Below are 18,852 nucleotides of genomic sequence, written 5' to 3' on the forward strand. Positions count from 1 at the left end.
GGGGGGGTACATAGGCAGGAGGGAGCCATGGGCGGCAGGTGGGGGAGGGGGAGTTGTGGTGGTACACAGGAGGGAGGGTGGCCAGTGCGGGGGCACACAGGCGGGGAGGGAGGGCCGCACTCACTCAGAGGCGAAGAAGAGGCCACCAGGCTCAGCAGCAGCAGCAGCAGCCGCCAACCCACGCCGCCCTCCAGGAAGTGCCCCAGCAAGGGCCGGGCCTCGGGGCTGCCCATGCAGAGCTCCCAGGGCCAGGCACAGGCTCCAAGCAGCGGGGCACGGGGCTCCCAGCTCGGGGCGGCCTCCACGGGACTCCCTGCCTGCTCCTCCTCTGGCCAGAATGCCGCCCCTGGCAATGTGCCGCCCCAAGCACCTGCTTGTTTTGCTGGTGCCTAGAGCCAGCCCTGGCTGCACACACATATGCAGGCTGCAGACCAGTCAATGGCAGGTGGAAGTTTTTACTCCGTTTTTAAATCTGAACTTTCTTTTGTTTGTTTTTTGGTGCTGTCCTTGCCCTTACTACCTGTTGGATGCTCCAGAAACTTGCTCCCTTCCCTGGTTTATTCTTTGCCTTTTAGCTGACAGGGGTGACTGAACAGGGGAATGAATGAAGCTGAAATGAACACACCTGCTTTGGCTTAACAGCAGCTCCAGCTCACATGGCATCTAACAGCGTGCCAGAACATCAATCTGTAGAGCAGCGGTATCTATTCTCGGCAGCACAACTCTTCCAGCAGCAGTGTGTGGTAAGTACTGAGGAGTACGCTCTGAGAGCGTTAAGCAGAAAAATAACAGTGACAACTGTTTCCTTGGCAACAGAATGGCCATTAAAGGCAACGGCTCTTTATAATCCAGAAGACAATTTTTAAAGACTAAACGAAATGTGGAGCCAAACACTTGTCCTCATACTTTCCTGTCTACGGTACCTTCTGTCAGAGGCTCTGAAATTGCCATCACCATTATTTCTCTGCAGTGTGGTAGCAGCTCAGAGCCTCGCTAATGGCCAGGAGCACATCGTGCTAAGCACTGTACAGACACAGGACAAAAAGATGGCCTCTGCCCCAAAGGTTTACAGTCTAAGTACAGAAAACAGCTTTCCCAATGACATAGAGGATGATGATTTCTGTGTTACAGACTGGTGAGGTGTGGAGTGGTCAGGCCAATGTGGTGAGCTGGAAAACAAAGTCAAGAGTCTTGGCGCTCAGTCCTCGCTCTACAAGCGTTCGAATGAAATTGTGAGGCTCAGCTGGGATGATAGATCAATACTGTCCCAACTCAATCACTGTCTGGTCAGTTTGTAGGTAGGGCCACTAAACTCTTCCAGGTCTCCCGATGTCGCCTAAGCTGCCCTTTGGTGACATGTGTCCTTTTAAAATTGCCAGCTGCTTTCTTCTCCTCTAGACTGGCTGCTGTGCTTGTGTGCATAGGCAAGGAAAGGCTGAACACTGTGTGCTACACCGGCAAGCTAAATGGAAGCTAATGGGATAAAAATCACTTGTTGTTCCAGGACAACAAGGGTGCGTCTAGACTACATGGCTCCATCGATGGAGCCATGTAGATGAGGCAGGACGACAAAGGGAAATGAAGCTGCGATTTAAATAATCGCAGCTTCATTTAAATCAAAATGGCTGCCACACTGTGCCAATCAGATGTTTTCCGGCACAGCACAGCAGTCTAGACAGGGATCTGCCGACCCCAGAACCCTTTGTCGTCAGATCCTTTATGCCTCGTGAAACGTCGATGGAGCTATGTAGTCTAGACATGCCCCAAAAGACAAGACAAAGCAAATGATATAAATAAAATAACCAAGGGAGCCAACAGGTGGGGTTAGGGCAGAATCAGCACTCAGAGGATGACCGTTACAAGCCGAAGGAAGGCTGGGAACCTGAAGACTGAGAAGCCCTCACAAAATCTGGACGGTTTCTCACTCCTTTGCCCCATTAGTGGGTACTGCTACAAAATCCCTTTGCACCTTTGTTGTTTCTGGAGCTGGAAGGAAGGGAGAGAAATCAAAGGCAGGGGAGAGGTGGGGAGGGGAGGGGTGACCCTGAGCTCAGACGCAAGCAGCAAAAGTGCGAGGAGAAAGAAGAGATGGAGGCAGAAGGCACGAGGCTCAGCTAGCAGGGCTAATCTGCAGGCAACGCCGCTAGCCTGACAGTACGGAGCGGAGGCCTCTGTGCAGCCGTGGGTGCTCTGCTCCACTTTGATGGAGAGGGCTTTCATTCTTTGTACCAAAGAGACGCCTTTCTCACGGCCACAGACAATAGGCAAATCCCACCCTGACCTGTGGCTGGTTTTTCCCCAGCCGCCTGCCCCTGCTCCCCAGCTGCTGTTACCACCAGTCGCCTTCCAGCCTGGAGGGCAGAAGGTCCTGCTACCCGCAAGGAGAGGGACTTTCCAGAGTCAATTCCCACCCTGCTGCAGCCGAGCAGCTGGGCTTGGGGAGAGAGGCACTTTCCCCCACAGCGCCCCTGCGTGACGACTGAGGGCGGCTGGAGAGGCAGAAGGTGATGGGAAAAGACAGATGTGAGAACAGGAGAAGCAAGAGGAGCCAAAGGCCCCTTGGCCCACTCGATGGCGCTCAGACACTGAGCCACGGCTCCCCCAGTACCTGCCTCTCCCGCGGCTTGGTACAAAGGACCCACAATGCCGGGCAGTTTTGCTGCTCCCTTGGTTTTCCTCTCTCAGGCTCAGCTCAACCCGGCAGCCCCCATGCCCAGAGAGAGAGGAATGTCTGAGCTCAGCCCCACTGGGGCTGAGAAAGGCTCCACCGCCTACCTTCACCCCAGCAGCTGGGCCTGCAGCTGCCCCTCCGCGGAGCAGGACTCTCAGCCCCTGCCCCTGCCCCAGTCATGCTGCTCTAAGCAAGAGCCACTGCCCAGAAGGCCTTCCCCTAGCGTGACCTGAGACGATGGGTTCCCCGTCTGGTCTGTGTCGCCTGCACCTAGCGAGAAGACAGACGGCAAGCCAGTCCAGCCTAGCCTGCCCCATCCCCCAGAGCAGCCGCCTGACCTCCAGCCAGCCTCAAATGAAGACTAGTCGAAGGAAGAGAATTCTTGAAAGGGAATCCTCTGAACGGTCATACATGCTAAAATTCGACACTCTACGTGTCAGTCTCAACAAAGACACTAACTATCTTACCCATTACAAAGATAGCTTCCCCAATTATCACCTCTAATACCATTAGCTCACAGACATTTACCTTCCTCCCCTCCCCCCGCATCCCCGTTCTGTTCTGAAATGTGATTTGTTCTTTTCATATGTGTTCCTTTTTTTAATTGTATCCTTTGGTATATATGGTTGTGACTATTTTCTTCCACTATTTGATCTGAGGAAGTGGGTCTGGCCCATGAAAGCTCATCATCTAATAAACCATCTTGTTAGTCTTTAAAGTGCTACATAGTCCTGTATTTTGTTTAAGTTACACCAGACTAACACGGCTACATTTCTATCACTATTGAGTATAAGAGAAGTGCCCTTCTCTTTGCCTTCCCTCGGGTGATAACGGGAGTGAACACAGTTAGAATCCCAACCTGAACCAGTTGCTCGCTTGTTCTTTAAAGACTCCTTTCAGAATTTCATTCTTTGGCCAAACCAGACCTAGTTAAATTAAAATAAATCGCACAATTCATAAAAAAACCATGATCAAACAAACCCTTCTCTGAAAGAACACTTAAGCTTTTGTGCAGCAGAGGCTTCCTTAATGCTGCCAGCCAAGCAACCCTTCCAGACACTCGCTACCTACACACTAAACAAAGAAAGCAAGGGAAAAAACAATCCCCCACCCCCTCTGCTATGAACAGAACTTCAGATCTCTGCCCTAGAGCGCTAAGCAACATGGCTGTAATTAGCAAAGGGAAACCAGTTCTTCCCAGGCACACCGATTCGTTCTTTGCTGGTGCTTGGCCCTCTCTTTTCAAGTTATGGCGGTATTATGCATTGGGTGTATCTTGAGCTACTCCTGTCCCAAGGGCGAGCATCCCGCTGTATGGTGTGCGCAGAGAGGGGGCAATTGCTAATCTCTTCTCAGGACCTTGCAGGAGTCTCATTTGCTCACCCTCCTCCCGTTGGAGCCAGGGTGGTTGGAATAAGAGCTGGCATGGTCTTGATTTACCCACTGGCAACGGTGTGCTCTTTGTTCATTCCTGTCCTGAAGTGTCTCCTTAGAGGGACAAATATTTTTGTGGCCATTTCTATGTACATAATTATATTCCTTGTTTGGTCATCGGAGGGGACGGAATGGCTGTATCCCATGGGGGGAGAGCTGAGTGAAATGTTTCTGCCAACATTTCTCCACTGAAAAATGCAGATTTGGGTCCACCAAAATAGTTTGCAAATTGAGGAAGATTTCACTGAAGTATTTCTGGTGAATTAAAGCCTCAAACAAAGAATTGTAAAGTTTTGTTTCACCATTTTAAAACTGAAAATTAGGCCTTTCAATTTGAAATGATTTTTTGTTTAAAAATGTTCTTAAAGAAAATTAATGTAAATGCTAAAAATTATAAATGCCTTAAACTGAAACTATAGTTTTGCTTGATCCAAAATACTTTTTGTTTGTTCATTCACCAAACATTTCGAAAATTCATTTGGGAGCACCCCAAAGCAAATCCCTCTCCAATTTTTTGGAACAAATCCGCAAAATGAACCCCCAGATACTTGCACTGCTCTACACAAGAATGAATCTGCAGAGGGGATGCTCTCAAATAACTGCAGTTATCATCGTAAGGGATCCCTCTGCATTAACTGGTTTTGCTGATTCCCTACCATGTTGCCCACTCACCCCATCTACCAGGGTAATTTTCCCATTGGCCTTGGTCTACATTGGCACATTCTGTCACCAGAAACTGTCTTTTGGAGAATGAGAGCGTCTACATTGCGATGTGGCGTTTGTTGGAAAAAACACCCAGTTTGGTAACAAAAAACTTCCCTCCTGCGAGAGACTTTTGTCTTTTCCCCTCCTGTTACTATCAACAAAGAGACTGCGTGGACTCTGCTGTTTGTTTTGTCGAGAGAACTGGCTTCCACCAGCATCCCACAAGGCCTGCCCTGATGGCTGTCTTCAGTGTTTCACTCCACCCACTCCTCCTTTTCCCCTGGCTGTCATTCCTGGGCAAGCGCTGCCCTTCTACACCAATATTCCCGTCGTGTGTATCATCCCACCAAGTCTCTGTGAAGCCATCTACATCACAGCTCTAGTTATTAACCAGCATTTCACTCTCTTCCTGCTTGTGCCCTATACTTCTGCATTAGCACACAGACATCTAAGATTCTGACTTGATTTCCCCCCATAATAGCCCATGCTCCCCCAGATTCTCTCTCACCTGTGGGCTTTGGTCACCTGCCCCCCCTGAACCTAGTTCAAAGCCCTCCTCACTAGGTTAGCCAGCCTGTATCCAAATAAGCTCGTCCCTTCTTGGATAGAGGGACCCCCTCTCTGCTTAGCAGTCCTTCCCAGAACAGTGCTCTGGGGCGCAGCTGAAACTCTCTTGGCAACACCATCCTCCAGCGGCTGCCACGAGCCAGGAGTTCCAGACAGACCATTTCTGCCGACCAGGGGAACAGCTCTCTTTGGGCTAATGTAGCTAGTGGGTCTTCAGAAGACCGGCGATGCTTTTCCCAGCCATGGGACCGGGGCGTTATTTCTCATCTGGACCTTTGTCATCCACTCAGGCTAGGATTTAGGGCCCCTCCCCCATAATCTGTAGGTATGTAAGTGTAGCAATGGCGGGGGTCATGTACCTGGGCCACTAACCAATAGCTATAGGTCAATGGCCTGGGTGCATGCTCGCCCCTCCCCCCATTGCTACTCCTATACTTTGTGCTGGATGTGCAATAGAGGTCCTTTACCTACCCTTTGGCCATCCCCCGTGGCCACCTTTCCACTCCCCTGGGGTGGCTGCAGCTGACAGATTATTCCTTGCTTCAGCCACGCTGGGGGTACAGAGAAGAAGCTGGCCAGGCCGGTAAAGAGCACCCTCATGTGTGCTTTCCCTGTGGCTGGGGGCAGCGAGCAGAGCTCCCGGTGTGCCGGGAGGCCCCACTGCAGCACTTCTGAGGATGTCCTGGTACTTTCCAATGGGGCTCTTTTGGGTAATGCTGATGGCCAATTGGGCTCCTGAAGCCCGAGTGTCGCTGGCTTAAGACACAGGAACCTTTCTGACCATCTCACTTGACCTCCTGCTTGGGACAGGATGGAGCATGTTGCGCTGCGACGCCTGCAATCGCATCAGCGACTTGCTGTGGAACCTGAGCACCTTTCAGAACAACCAGCGTCTTGTCTGAAGGACTCCCAAGGGCCGGCAAATCCATCACAGCCCTTCGTAATGCAGGCCAGTGGTTAAGCACTGTGACTGGTCGACCTGGCCCCTTCTTCTCCATGGGCTCGTTGCTGACTCGGTTACGGCTACTGTGGTCCTCATGGTGGCTCCTTAGCACTTTACAAGCTCTGCCCTCAGCTTTTGCGAGGATGGTTTTTGCTTCTCCCGTGTTCCGCAGTTGGAGGTCGTAAGGGACCCTGAGAAATGTCCCCAGGCAAATGCGCATGACACAGAACACTGGCTTCCAACCTTCTGCAAGGAAATGGACCGAGTCCTCTGAGCAAACGGGAAGTGACGCTGCTCCTGTAGCAGGACACTTCAACGACTGAGAATCCCCAAGGCAGCTTCTGCCCAGCGAAAGAGCCGCTGCATAAACTCAACGAATGAGAGGTAAAAATGAAGTCGTTGGGCTTGGCACACGCAACACAGGAAAGATCCCGAAACTCTTGGCGCCTTCTCCAGCTCACAGCCAGGCTGTGAATTCATCATTCGCTTCCCAACCTGGAAGGAAAAGCATGTGCTACCCGAGGGCCAGAGCTGATGAACGGAGCCATAAATCAAACCATTTACAAGACCAGCAATTAGGAAACAAGCAGACAGAAGGGAGAACTCAGTGGCAAAGCAGAGATGCTGCTGGGCATGGGGGTACACAAGGCAAGGCAGCCCTTGCGGCCCTTCATCTCTATTTCTCCAGCCATTCCCCTCCCTCTCCATCTCTGCTTCTCTCTCCTTTTGCCCCCATCCTTCTTCCATCATTCCTCTGCCCTTCTCTTCCCCCCTTCCCTTCTGCAGGGCTCCTGCTTCCAAGCAGGACAGAAACAGGCCTGCGAGCGAACGTATGTACCAGGCACAGCCACGCACACTGCACCCCACTGAGGAATGCGCACAGGACTGTTCACAAAAACATGGGGGGCATGGAGGGGAGCTCTGTTGATGAATGAGGCATCTGACCGTTGGCCATATAACTACAGCAGCAGAACTGGCACATGGGCAGCTCCCACATACCTCGTGAGATCGGGGCTTTATGTCCATCACTTCCAAAGGCAGGGGCCACTGTGAACTACTCTGGCCTCCTGCACATCCCAGGCCACTTCCCCAAAGTAATGCGCAGTGCAGGCCTTGTAGGACTGTCCGTGACGGAGAACTCTCCACAACCCTTCTTCTTACAGTTGTTCCAATGGGCCTGTTGCTAGCTCCGAATGAGACACGATACAGACCCACCTCAGGAGACCCGTCTTCTCTGCCTGGGCCCACTGCCAGCAGCTGTGGCCATGACTCCAGAGGGCCAATGGCTTCCCAGTCACCCCTTTGCTCCTGCAAGGGTGGCTGTGCTGCCAGGCCCGATGGCAATCTCTCACTGTTACAGCACACGCCTTCCTCAGAGCGGGCCAAGTCCCTGCCAATGACGCCCAAGGGGAGTGGGCCCTTGAGATCAAACATCTTTCTTGCTTCCGCTACCATTACCGCATGGATGGGACCCCTCTTCCCTGACGGTCCCTGAACCTTCCTGCCCTTTGTCCCTTTAGCGAATGAGATCCTGCCCCTCTGCCCACTCACTGCTGGATCACGGGCCCTGGGCTACTGCCTTCCCCACAGCCACAGGGCCACAGGCCAATCTGCGCACAGGTAGGCAGGGCTGCTTTGGCTCATATGCAGCTTGGGCGCGGGTAGGGGGACGTAGGAACCTGTGTGCATGAGTGCAGTCTGGACCATGCTGCATGTAACCAGCCTTGCGTCTGGCTGTGCGCCATCTGCACCCAGCGTTGGGCACTAGCCAGGCCTTCTTGCCACAGAGCACAAGGGAGCCCAGCTCAGCACCCCTGGAATGGAGCAGGAACCGCAGAGCACACACACACACGGGGGTATGTTGCCCCTCTGATCTCAGTGCATGTGGCTGCGTAAGGGAGGAGACATGCTGAGCTCTTATTTTATAGACGCTCCTGTATTGCCAGCACAGGTGGCAGCAAAACTGCGGGTGGCACTCCAAACACGCAAAGCGCAACACCCAGATATGCCAAGATTTAACGGGTCAAATTAAGCTCTTGCACAAGAATGAGGGTACGTCTACACTACAGTGCTAATTCGAACTAACTTAGTTCGAATTAGTTAATTCGAACTAAGCTAATTCGAACTAACGCATCTAGAACTAAAAACTAGTTTGAATTAGCGTTTTGCTAATTCGAACTAGCACGTCCACACTGATTGGACGCAGGGGCGCATTTAAGGGCGGCTGAAACTGGTTCTGGCAGGGCATCAGGTCAGTAGTTCCTTTGTGTGGCTGCTGTCTGAGGCTCGTGCTTAAACGGACCCCCCCCCGGACAGCCGGTTCTCAGCCTTTCCTGCTTGCTTGCCAACCTCGCCGAGGGACAGCAAAGCATTGGTCTCTGTGCCCGTCTGTGTTGGTGCTTCCCTTCGGGGACGCCACCGCAGGTGGCAACATGGAGCCAGAGCTCGCCCTGCACCTTCTGGTGCACTTTCTGGACTTGCTGCTGCAAGACTGCCAGCAATGGCTCGAGGCTGCCTGGCACCACCTGGTGCACGTCAGCCCCCTGCCTCTCCGCCTGGCCGCCCTGGGGGCCGTGGAGGAGCCGCGGCGGCGCCCCGGCACCGGCGTGCCCCGCCGCGTCTGGCGTCTGGACACCAGCACTGACTGGTGGGACCGCATCGTCCTGGAGCGCTGGGAAGACCGACAGTGGACCCAGAACTTCAGGATGAGGAGGGACACCTTCCTGGAGCTCTGCGAGTGGCTCGCCCCTGCTCTGCGCAGAAGGGACACTCGCATGAGGCCCGCCATCCCCCTCCAGAAGCGGGTGGCCATCGCCCTGTGGAAGCTCTCCACGCCGGACAGCTACCAATCCGTCGGGAACCAGTTCGGCGTGGGGAGATCCACCGTCGGAGCGGTGCTCATGCAGGTATGGCACTCGTCGGCCACCGAGCCGGGGGGGAGGAGGGCTGCAAGGAGGGGATGGGCCGCCCCAGGGACAAAGGGGGGGGCGGGAGGAGGCGAAAGCGCCCCGCACCGGAGGGGTCGGGCTGTCCCGGCCGTACTACACGCCGCCAGGGGGGTTGCTTCCGGGAGTGGGGTGCGGGGCACTGCCAGGGCACGAACGCTCCCAGCCACCCGAGCGCCCAACTGATTGGCGCTTTGCTGTGTCTCTCTCCGCAGGTGGTCAAGGCCATCAACCGGGTGCTGCTCCGCAGGGTGGTCTGCCTCGCCGACCCGGACGCCGTCATCCGGGGATTCGGTGCCCTCGGCTTCCCCAACTGCGGGGGGGCCATCGACGGGACGCACATCCCCATCCGTGCCCCGGAACACCAGGCATCCCGGTACGTCAACCACAAGGGGTACTTCTCCGTGATCCTGCAGGCCGTGTGTGACCACCGGGGACAGTTCACGGACATTAATGTGGGCTGGTCCAGCAAAGCACACGACGCCCGGGTGTACCGCAACTCCTCCGTGTGCCAGCGGCTGCAGGATGGGACCTTCTTCCCCGACCGCCAAATCAGGGTCGGGGACGTGGACATGCCTGTGTGCCTGGTGGGGGATGCCGCCTACCCACTGCAGCCGTGGCTGATGAAGCCCTACACGAGGCACCTCAATCCCTCCCGCCAGGCCTTCAATGCCAGGCTGACCAGGGCCCGCATCGTGGTGGAGGGGGCCTTCGGGCGACTGAAAGCCTGCTTTCAATGCCTCCTCACCCGCCTGGACCTGGCCGAGCACAACATCCCTCCCGTGGTGGCAGCATGTTGTGTGCTCCACAATTTATGTGAGAGAAAGGGGGAGGCTTTCCTGCCAGCCTGGATGGCTGAGGCTGACCACATGGCTGGCCACTACGGTCAGCCCCGCACCGCCGCCGTCCGGGAAGCCCAGCGGGGGGCCGTCCGGATCTGGGAAACCCTGCGGGAGAGCTTCCTGGTGGAGGAGGAGGACTGACCTCTTCCTTGCATGCCCCACTGGGGCCTTCTTCCACCCAACCCCCCTTCCCCTTTCCCCTCTCTACCTACTGTCAAATAAAGACACCTGTTTTTCAAACAAAAACGTCTTTTTATTTTACATAACTGGGGTGGGGGGAGGAAGGAAGAAGGGTGGGAGAGGGGAGGGGAAAACCTGGGATGAGGGAGCTGGAAGGGGAGGGAAGGGAGGAAGGGAAAGGAAAGCTCAGGGGTGGGGGTCCGGCTGCCTCTCCCGTCTCGCAACAGTGCGGGTCCGGGGGCGTTGGTGGGGAATGGTTGTGGAGGGTGGGGCAGGAGGGACGGGGGGTGTGGAGTAAGCAAGAGCGGGAGCAGGAGGAGGATCTGGGGGAGTAGGGGGAGGAGGAGGAGCAGGGGGAGCAGAGGGAGTAGGAGGGGGAGCAGGGGGAGCAGGAGCAGGAGCAGGAGCAGGAGGAATTGGGAAGCGGTCCAGCAGGCTCTGGAGGTGGCCTCGCAGGGCACGGCCCTGCTCCTCCAGGGCCTCCAAACTCTTCTGGCGCAGCCTCAGGTCCTCCTGGACCCAGTGGTCCTGGATACGGATCTGTTGCTCCAGGAACCGGAGGTGCCGCCTCTGGTAGTCCTCTTGATTCCTGGCTCTCCTGCTGACCCAGGCGCGGGCGGCTGCTGCAGGCGGGGTGGTGCGCCCTGCAGGCCCAGGTGCTGCGGCTGTGGTGAAACAAGAACAGCGGTCAATTACCCCAGGGGCCCAGGTGTGTGAAACCCAGCTCCCCTCTGCAAGGCCAGGGCCCCTGCAGGATCCCCAGCTGCTGCTCCGTGGTGGGCAAGGCCCAGGCGCACGGTCCCAGGGTTCCCTCTCGCCCCAGCCCCCCGTACACATAAGGGGAGCATGATGGTACTCACATGTGGACTCCTCCCCGGCCTCGGACGACACAGGCGAGCGGCTCTGTGGGGTGCCTTGGGGGTCCCGGGTCCTGGGCAGGCTGCCGGCAGGCTCCTGCCTCTCGGAGCCCTCCTCCTCCTCCTCCTCAGTCTCTTGCAGCGGTCCCTCTGCCCTGGGGTCTATCACGTCCCGGGGGGCAGGGACAGCATGAGCCCCCAGGAGGCGATCCAGGGCGTGAAAGTGGGGGCAGGCCTCCGGGTCGGCCCCTGGCAGGCAGGCCCGGGAGTAGGACTGCCGCAAGTCCTTAATTTTCCAGCGCACCTGCTGCCGGCTGCGCTGGTGGCCCCTGGCGGCCAGGCTGGCAGCCATGCGGCCGTAGACTGCCGCGTTCCTGTGGCTAGTGCGGAGATTGTGGACATTGGAGGCTTCCCCCCAAACCTCGATGAGGTCCACGATCTCCGCACTAGACCACGTGGGCGCCCGCCTCTTGCGGCCCCGGGCAGGCTCCTGGGAGCCGCCAGGCTGGTCCCGGGAAGAGGGGGAGGGCTGGGTGGAATCGGGTAGCTGGCTCATGGGTGTCAGGTGCAGGGTGTGCAGGCACGGGTGCTGGCAGCCTTGCAACTGGCACAAACTGTGTAGCCAGCCCGTGGCCCTTTAAGGGCTCCGGGGCCGGGAGAGGGGCAGTAGAGTTTGCCTGGTGTTGGCCAGAGTGGCCACCAGGGCAAGCTGGGAAGGGCTAGCCTCCCACTAGTTCGAATTAAGGGTCTACACAGCTCTTAATTCGAACTAGTAAGTTCGAACTAGGCTTAATCCTCGTGGAATGAGAATTACCTAGTTCGAACTAAGCGCTCCGTTAGTTCGAATTAAATTCGAACTAACGGAGCGCTAGTGTAGCGCCTATGAAAGTTAATTCGAACTAACGTCCGTTAGTTCGAACTAACTTTGTAGTGTAGACATACCCTGAGATGCTCCGACATCAGGGGCTGAACACAGCCCACAGCTTTGGAACGAGTCTCCGATTTTTAGAACTGTCCCTCTTTAAAATCGATGGCCTTTGCCATCCAGCCGCAGCAGTCGTGGGGCGGGTGCTTGCAAAGGAGAATGTCGGAAATAGCAGACTTGAACTAATTGTTACGTTAAAGAGTAACGAGGCACCGGGACCAGATGGCATCCACCCAGAGTTCTGAGGAGGCTCCAATAGGAAACCGCAGAGGCTCTCTCGCTTCACGCGGCCGCCATACAAGATGACTGGAAGGTGTGTAGATTTTTAGAAAGGATTCTTGAGACAATTCTGGCAGTTACAGGCCAGCAAACCCAGCTTCAGAAACACTGGTTGAAACCATAGTAAAGAACGAAACTGTCAGACCCACAGAAGACCGTGATTTGCCGGGGAAGAGTCAACACGGATTGCCTCACCAATCTACTAGAATCTGGTGAAGGTGTCAGCAGCATGTGGACAAGGGCCATCCGGGGACATAGCACACTTGGATTTCCAACAGCCTTTATGCAGACCCACCCCAAAGGCTCTTAAGCCAAGCAGGGAGCCATGGGATAAGAGGGAAGGTCCTCTCATGGAATGGTCACTGATTAAAAGGGCAGAAAACCCCAAGGAAGCACTGTCGTCCAGCACAAAGTCAACCCGTCGATGCCACGGGATGCTGCGAAGGCCAAAAACATAACTGGGTTCAGAAAAGATTCAGACCAGTTCCTGGAGATAGGTCCAGCAATGGCTATTAGTCAAGAAGGTCAGGGCAGCAACCCCATGCTCTGGGTGTCCCGGAGCCTCCTACTGCCAGAAGCTGGGACTGGCTGTAGATCACACAATCAGCGAATTATAGAAGATCAGGGCTGGAAGAGACCTCAGGAGCCCCCTAGTCCAACCCTCTGCTTGAAGCAGGCTGAACCCCAACTAAATCAGCCCAGCCAGGACAGTTTCCCTGTTCTCCATTTCCCTGCAGGGTGTCTGGGTCACTGTCAGGGTGGGCGTGTAATAGTGTTATCCAGACGGAAACCTGGACCTACCCGAGCCAGGCTTCAGAGATCTGATATCAGGGCCTGGCCCTGGCTTTTGCAAGGGCAGTGAGTTAGCCCTGGTGTTCTGGCTGAGTTCCAGCTCGGTTCATGACTTCTGCTCCTTCCATCCCTGCTGCAGCTTCCACGGGGCAACCTTTGCTTTGCTTCCTTTTCCGAATGGCTGCAGGGCGCTCAGGGTGAGCCGCAAGAGGGTTCTTTCTGCCCACCCCCAAAATGACCGCCCCGCTCTCTGCTGCGCCCTTTCTCTTTTGGACGGGAGGGAGGCATGGGGGTGGAGGAGGGAGCTAACTCTATCCCCACTGAGCTCGATCCCGCCAGGTGGGCGTGAAACAGCTGCCGCGCTGCCCCTCCGAGCTAGCTGGGTTTCCATGAAGGGCAAGGGGAAAGCAGGATTTGCCCCTCAGCTGTGAGCACTTTGCTGCTAGAGCCATTGCTATCCCTGCCCACTAGGTGCTCTATCCCAAGGGCACGGATGCAGAGCCTCCAAGGCAGTCAGTGCTGCCCTGATCCACCGCCCAGACCACTCAAGGGGCTGAGCGCAATCGGGACTTCACTTTGCCGAGTGCGGGAGCCCGAGTGTGTCCAGCACCCACAGAGGGGCCTGGAAGGCTCCTTACTCCATGCCCACCAGCCTGCACCTCTGCATGGGCCTGGCTGCAGTCCATCCCGAGAGCAGAGGGGGCTGATTGCAGGGGAGGACCTGCCGGTCACTTGGCAGCATTAGGAGCACGGATTGTACTTGTTTATACTGAGCAAACCTTTCCCTTGGAGTGAGCATCACACCAATGCTCTTCCTGCTGCCTGTGGTTTTGATCTTGAATAAGGAGGCCAAAAGATTAATTTGTAAGCGATGTTAGTCCTCAAGTGAGGGACCCATCTCCTCTAGCCTTGACCTTAAAAAGGCTAATAATCTCCTCCCCCGGCATCAGGGTCGGGAAGCTTTGATGTGCCTTTGAAAGAGGCTGTGATGCAAAATTAACTAATTAGGTCATTGCCGAGGAAAGGAGGGTAAAGTCGAAATCACTTGTTTCAGGCAGATGGCAGCGAGAGGGAGAGATGCACTAGGCCACAGGCACCCGTCCCAGGAGACAGCAGGCTTCAAGGTCTGAAGGAAAGTAAATCCCAGAAACAAGTAGCCTGGGAACAGAAGCCTCAGTGCCCAGAGAGGGACACCTGCAAAGCCTCTTCCCAGGCCACGTCAACATGGAGCGGTGCCGTGACAAAGGGGCGTGGCACCAGCTGGCAGAGGTGGCACGTGGACGGCCTGGGCAGTGCACTGCCACTGGCCATTGTACTCTTTGCATGCTGACAGTATGGCTTGTTCCCCAAGTGGCTGTAGGGCAAGCACTGCCCACGAGACAGGAAAGTCCAGCGAAGTGTGTCCCAGTCCCAGAGGGCATGAGTTGCCATTAGCTCCCAGTCGGCACACGGGGACTTTCTAGGCTTTGTCTGAGAAGCTTCTACTTGTTTTCCTTGTAAACAGGCCCACGTTGAGCACAGCGGTGGTGAGCCTCTGGCCATGGGACTCACTCGGGCAGAAAGTGCCAACATGCTCCAGTTGCTGGAGCAGAAGCTGAAACCTGAGCAGGGTCTTCAGCCCTGGAAGCTGGCTGGCAGGAAGGAGAAACGTTAGCGCTCTACAATAAACGCACTGTGGCTTCCCAAGCAATCCACGTGTCCCTGGGGCTCAATCGGGTAGTAAAGTCACATACCGTAGGGTCTTTATTTAGGGACAATAAAATTCATCTTGAGAACCTTAATGGCAATAATACCTTACTCAGATAGAGCGTTCCCCGCCCCACACACACACAGATTGCTTTACAAGATAGAGCACCATCAGTACCCCCTTTTTCCAGCTAGAGAAACTGAGGCACAGACCAGTGCCATGACTTGCCTACACTCACCCAGCAACAGAGTCAGGACAAGTATCTGTGCCTCCTGAGTGCCCAGCAGGCTAGGCCATGCTCACCCTCACCCATTAGCACCTGCCTCAAATTTCCCACTGCATCGGTCACTGAAGATTACATACAAAACCCCAGCCAGCACCCCTATAGAATCCTAGCACACTAGAGCTGGCAGGGACCTCGAGAGGCCATCGACTCCGGTCCCCTGCCCTCCTGGCAGGACCCAGCACCCTACACCATCCCTGGCAGGGGTCTGTAACTTTATGGCTAGGAATAACTTTACAACCACAAGTGCACGTCACACACACTGGTTTCATTTTCCTAACTGGGTGAGAAGGCTTTCCACGTGGACAAGGATGCTCTGAAGGGACACACGACGGACAGGCCAAACGTCCACCCTACAATCTGGCTTTACCTCAAATGACAAGACTTCCGGGAAGATCAGTGCTCTACCACGAGTCACACGTTCAATATCAGCCAAGACACATCTGCTAGGAATACAGCCAGAGGGAGCAGTAGCAAGCCCTGAATGAAATGGAGCTGGGCTTTGGCCGCAGCTCTGAAGAGCTACCACTAGGGGAGACAGAAGGTCCCCATGCCAGAAGGCCTGCAGCACAGAATGGTGGGCTGCATGATCAAGGAGTGGCACTGAACTGTGGGCTGCAGCAGACTGGCAGACTGGCGCTGAATGGAGCAATTTCCTTTGTCTACGCAGCTGATGGGAATGAAGCACTTTCCCCTTCCGGCCCTGGGGGGAGTCTGGCTGGCTTTTTCTGTGAGAGAGCCCTGCTTTAGGCCCCCCAGCCTTAAAAACGTACGAGGAAGAGCCAAACCCAAAGTAGATTCCTGCCTCCCTGGGCGATTGTAGCCTGACCCTCGGCAAGGCCCCGCCCGGGGAAGGCTTGTCAGGTGTGCTGAGCGTTGCTGGGATGGGAAAGTGAAGAGTGGGCAGAGATTTTGTGAAGGAGAGCTACTGACAGCACCCAGCATGCAAACCCATACATAGGAACAGCCCGGGCACTGAGTGATGGGAGAGATAAGTCTCCATTTCCAATGAGGAATTTTAGGCTCATGAAATATCATGTCAGCCGCCTTGCTGCCACTCATGCAAGTGGGAACTTTGGGTCTATAGCAGGCCCTGTGGAGGGAGCCTTCTTTACACTTGATTCTACTCCTAGCTTTGCCACTGACTCATTGTATGATCTTGGTCAAGTCACTTTGCCTCTGTGCTACATGTTCTCCTAATGAGCTGCAGCCCAGTCCTGAGGGGCTGCATGGATTTTTCATTGCTAGTGAGTCAGGTTTGACTCTTTGGGGCGACCCCCCCATGCTTGCTGACTGCCAGAGAGGTTGCTTTGCTGGTAGTCACCCTAAGTCTGACCTCCCCAGAGGCATGAAGGACAAGATGAAAGGTATCAAAATAGGAAGCAGAGGAAGCAAGCCAAGAGAGAAGGCAAGGCCTCCAGCGAGAAGGAAGAAATTCAGCTGACGGGTGGTGAGCAGAGACGCCCGAAGGGAGGCAGTGGCACTAAGAGAGCCAGCTGAGTGCCAGGGCCCAGAGGAGGGACATCAGGGAGATATCAATGCCAAGGCATTCTGGGATATTTCCCAGGGCAGCCTGACAGAAGAGAGGAGAAGGCAGCTGGTGACAGGTATCGGCTGCTGGTCTCCCCGACGGATAGCGAGGGAACCGAGTTACTGACAGGCATGGCACCGTGCAGAGGAGGCGGCACGTTCGGGCCAGAAGAGCTGTGGGCCTGGCAATGAGCAGGCCTCATGACAGGCAGCCAGGGGTGTGTGACTGGGACAAGAATGAGCAGACCCAGGAGGGGGCTGGAGGAATGTGGGGTGGAACAGCAGCCTGGCCACAGACGGATCTGGGAACCAGCCCAGCTGGCAAAGGTCCAGCATGGGAGGTGGGGGAAGAGACTCAGAGCAGCACTGTGGTTCTTATCCTTGACATTGACAAAGGGGGATGCCTGAGGGGTTTCAGGAGACCTAGCCTCCTGCAGGGAGCCTGGCAGCTTTTCTCAAGCTGCTTTGCAAGCCAATTTCATTGCCGCAAGGAAAAGCTGAAGGCTGCGCGGCAAAGGCAGCAAGGAGGCCAAGTAAGAGACAGAGAATCCATATGTCCCATGCCCTTCAGCTCAGATGTCCCCCCACAGCACACCCACCCACCTAGGAGGGTGCACCCCTGCCCCATTTCCCCGCTCTGATCTGCGCACTCTCTCCTGACCTGTCCCCTGGCAGATCACCAGTCCCATGAGAATGAGCCAGTTCCTTAGAAGTCGCTGTTAGAAAACATGCCCCAGCAACAGCAAACTGGACAAGCAGGTCACAGATCTGCGGCTCTACGTACACAGACAGGCAGCGAGACGCCAAGCCCTGGCGGGCGAACAGCAGGTCTTTGTTCTCCCCTGCCCAGCCCAGCCAAGTTTGTAGTAAACACACAACCCCAAAAATGTGCCTGGCCATTCGCTCCAGGAATGCCCGTCCCACTGCCCCAGGACAAAGCCATCCTCAGGCGGGTGGGTCTGCGGAGGCAGTTCTGTGGGAAGGAAGCATTTACTAGTGGTTGGAGCCGGGCCCCTGGCTTGCACCCCCACCTCTACGGCTCCCTGTGAGGCATTAAGGCTCAGCTCACAGAGCGCGCGTACTCACCGGCCCAACTAGCCTTCTGCTCGCCCCTCTAAAATGGGGGTGGTACAAATATTCATCTAGAGCCTGCTACCCCTGTGCAAAACCAGGCCACAGCCCAGCCCTGATAGCAGTGCCCAGCCTCTGAGGGGACTCATCTGAGTCATGCTGGGGAAGCTGCTTTGAAACCTCTGGACACACTAGGCTGTAAAAAGCAATCCAGCTCATTACTGTAGTAGTATCCACAGCATATTAGCACAGAGCAGCGAGGGGAAACCGAGGCTAGCGAGTGGGATACATGAGTGGCCCTCTGCATCTCAGTGGGCCACAAGGTTGGCGTAACAAAACGGGCAGCCTTGTGCTTGTGTACCCAGACTTTGCTGGGTACGCCCACTGAACCGTAGCAGCGCTGTGGTTGGCTGCAGAGGTAGCACACAGCTCTCACTGTCAGCGTCGTGTGCAATCAGTACCACCTCCTGTCACGGACCCTTGGCTTTACGGGTGCGTCATGCTACTCAAACCGGTGGGAACAAAACGACGCAGATGGAAACTGGGGAATCTGGGAGCCCTACACATGGGCAACAGAAAACGAAGTGTCTCGTGGGCTGCACCTAGACTCCCGACGGGCCGCATTCAGCCTGCAGGCCACATGTTGCTACCACTGCCATGGAATCTGGGAGTAAGAGACCTGGACCAGGGTCAGAGTGCATTAGGCCCTGTACACATGCCGCCAAAAGACATTACTGTGTCAAAGAGCCACAATCTAAGCCTAAGACAAGAGCCAACAGATGGCCACCCACACACCGACGAGGGAGAATAAGGAAACATTGGGATTACTCACCTGATCAAACGTACTTGTGTGCTTGGACATTTGCATGAGGAGAGTCACAAAGAGCACATCTAGCCTGAGACGATACAGCATGGCCTCAGTATTAGGCTCTGCCTTTATGTGTCAGAATAAAGGCTGGTGTGGTTAACCCAATCAGGAAGCCAACAGCAGGTCTCTGAATTTCCAGGCCTGTTTCTGTGTCTAATCTCCCACTGCATTGTTTGTGTCTAACCTGGCTTTGCATGATTTCTGTCTTCTCCTAGTACAGTGTCACCTGCAAATACCATTAATATGCTGTTTACTCCCTCCCTCAGCTCATTA

The sequence above is a fragment of the Pelodiscus sinensis genome, chromosome 14 (genome assembly GCF_052426305.1).
Source record: "Pelodiscus sinensis isolate ZL-2025 chromosome 14, ASM5242630v1, whole genome shotgun sequence".
Taxonomy (NCBI): Eukaryota; Metazoa; Chordata; order Testudines; family Trionychidae; genus Pelodiscus; species Pelodiscus sinensis.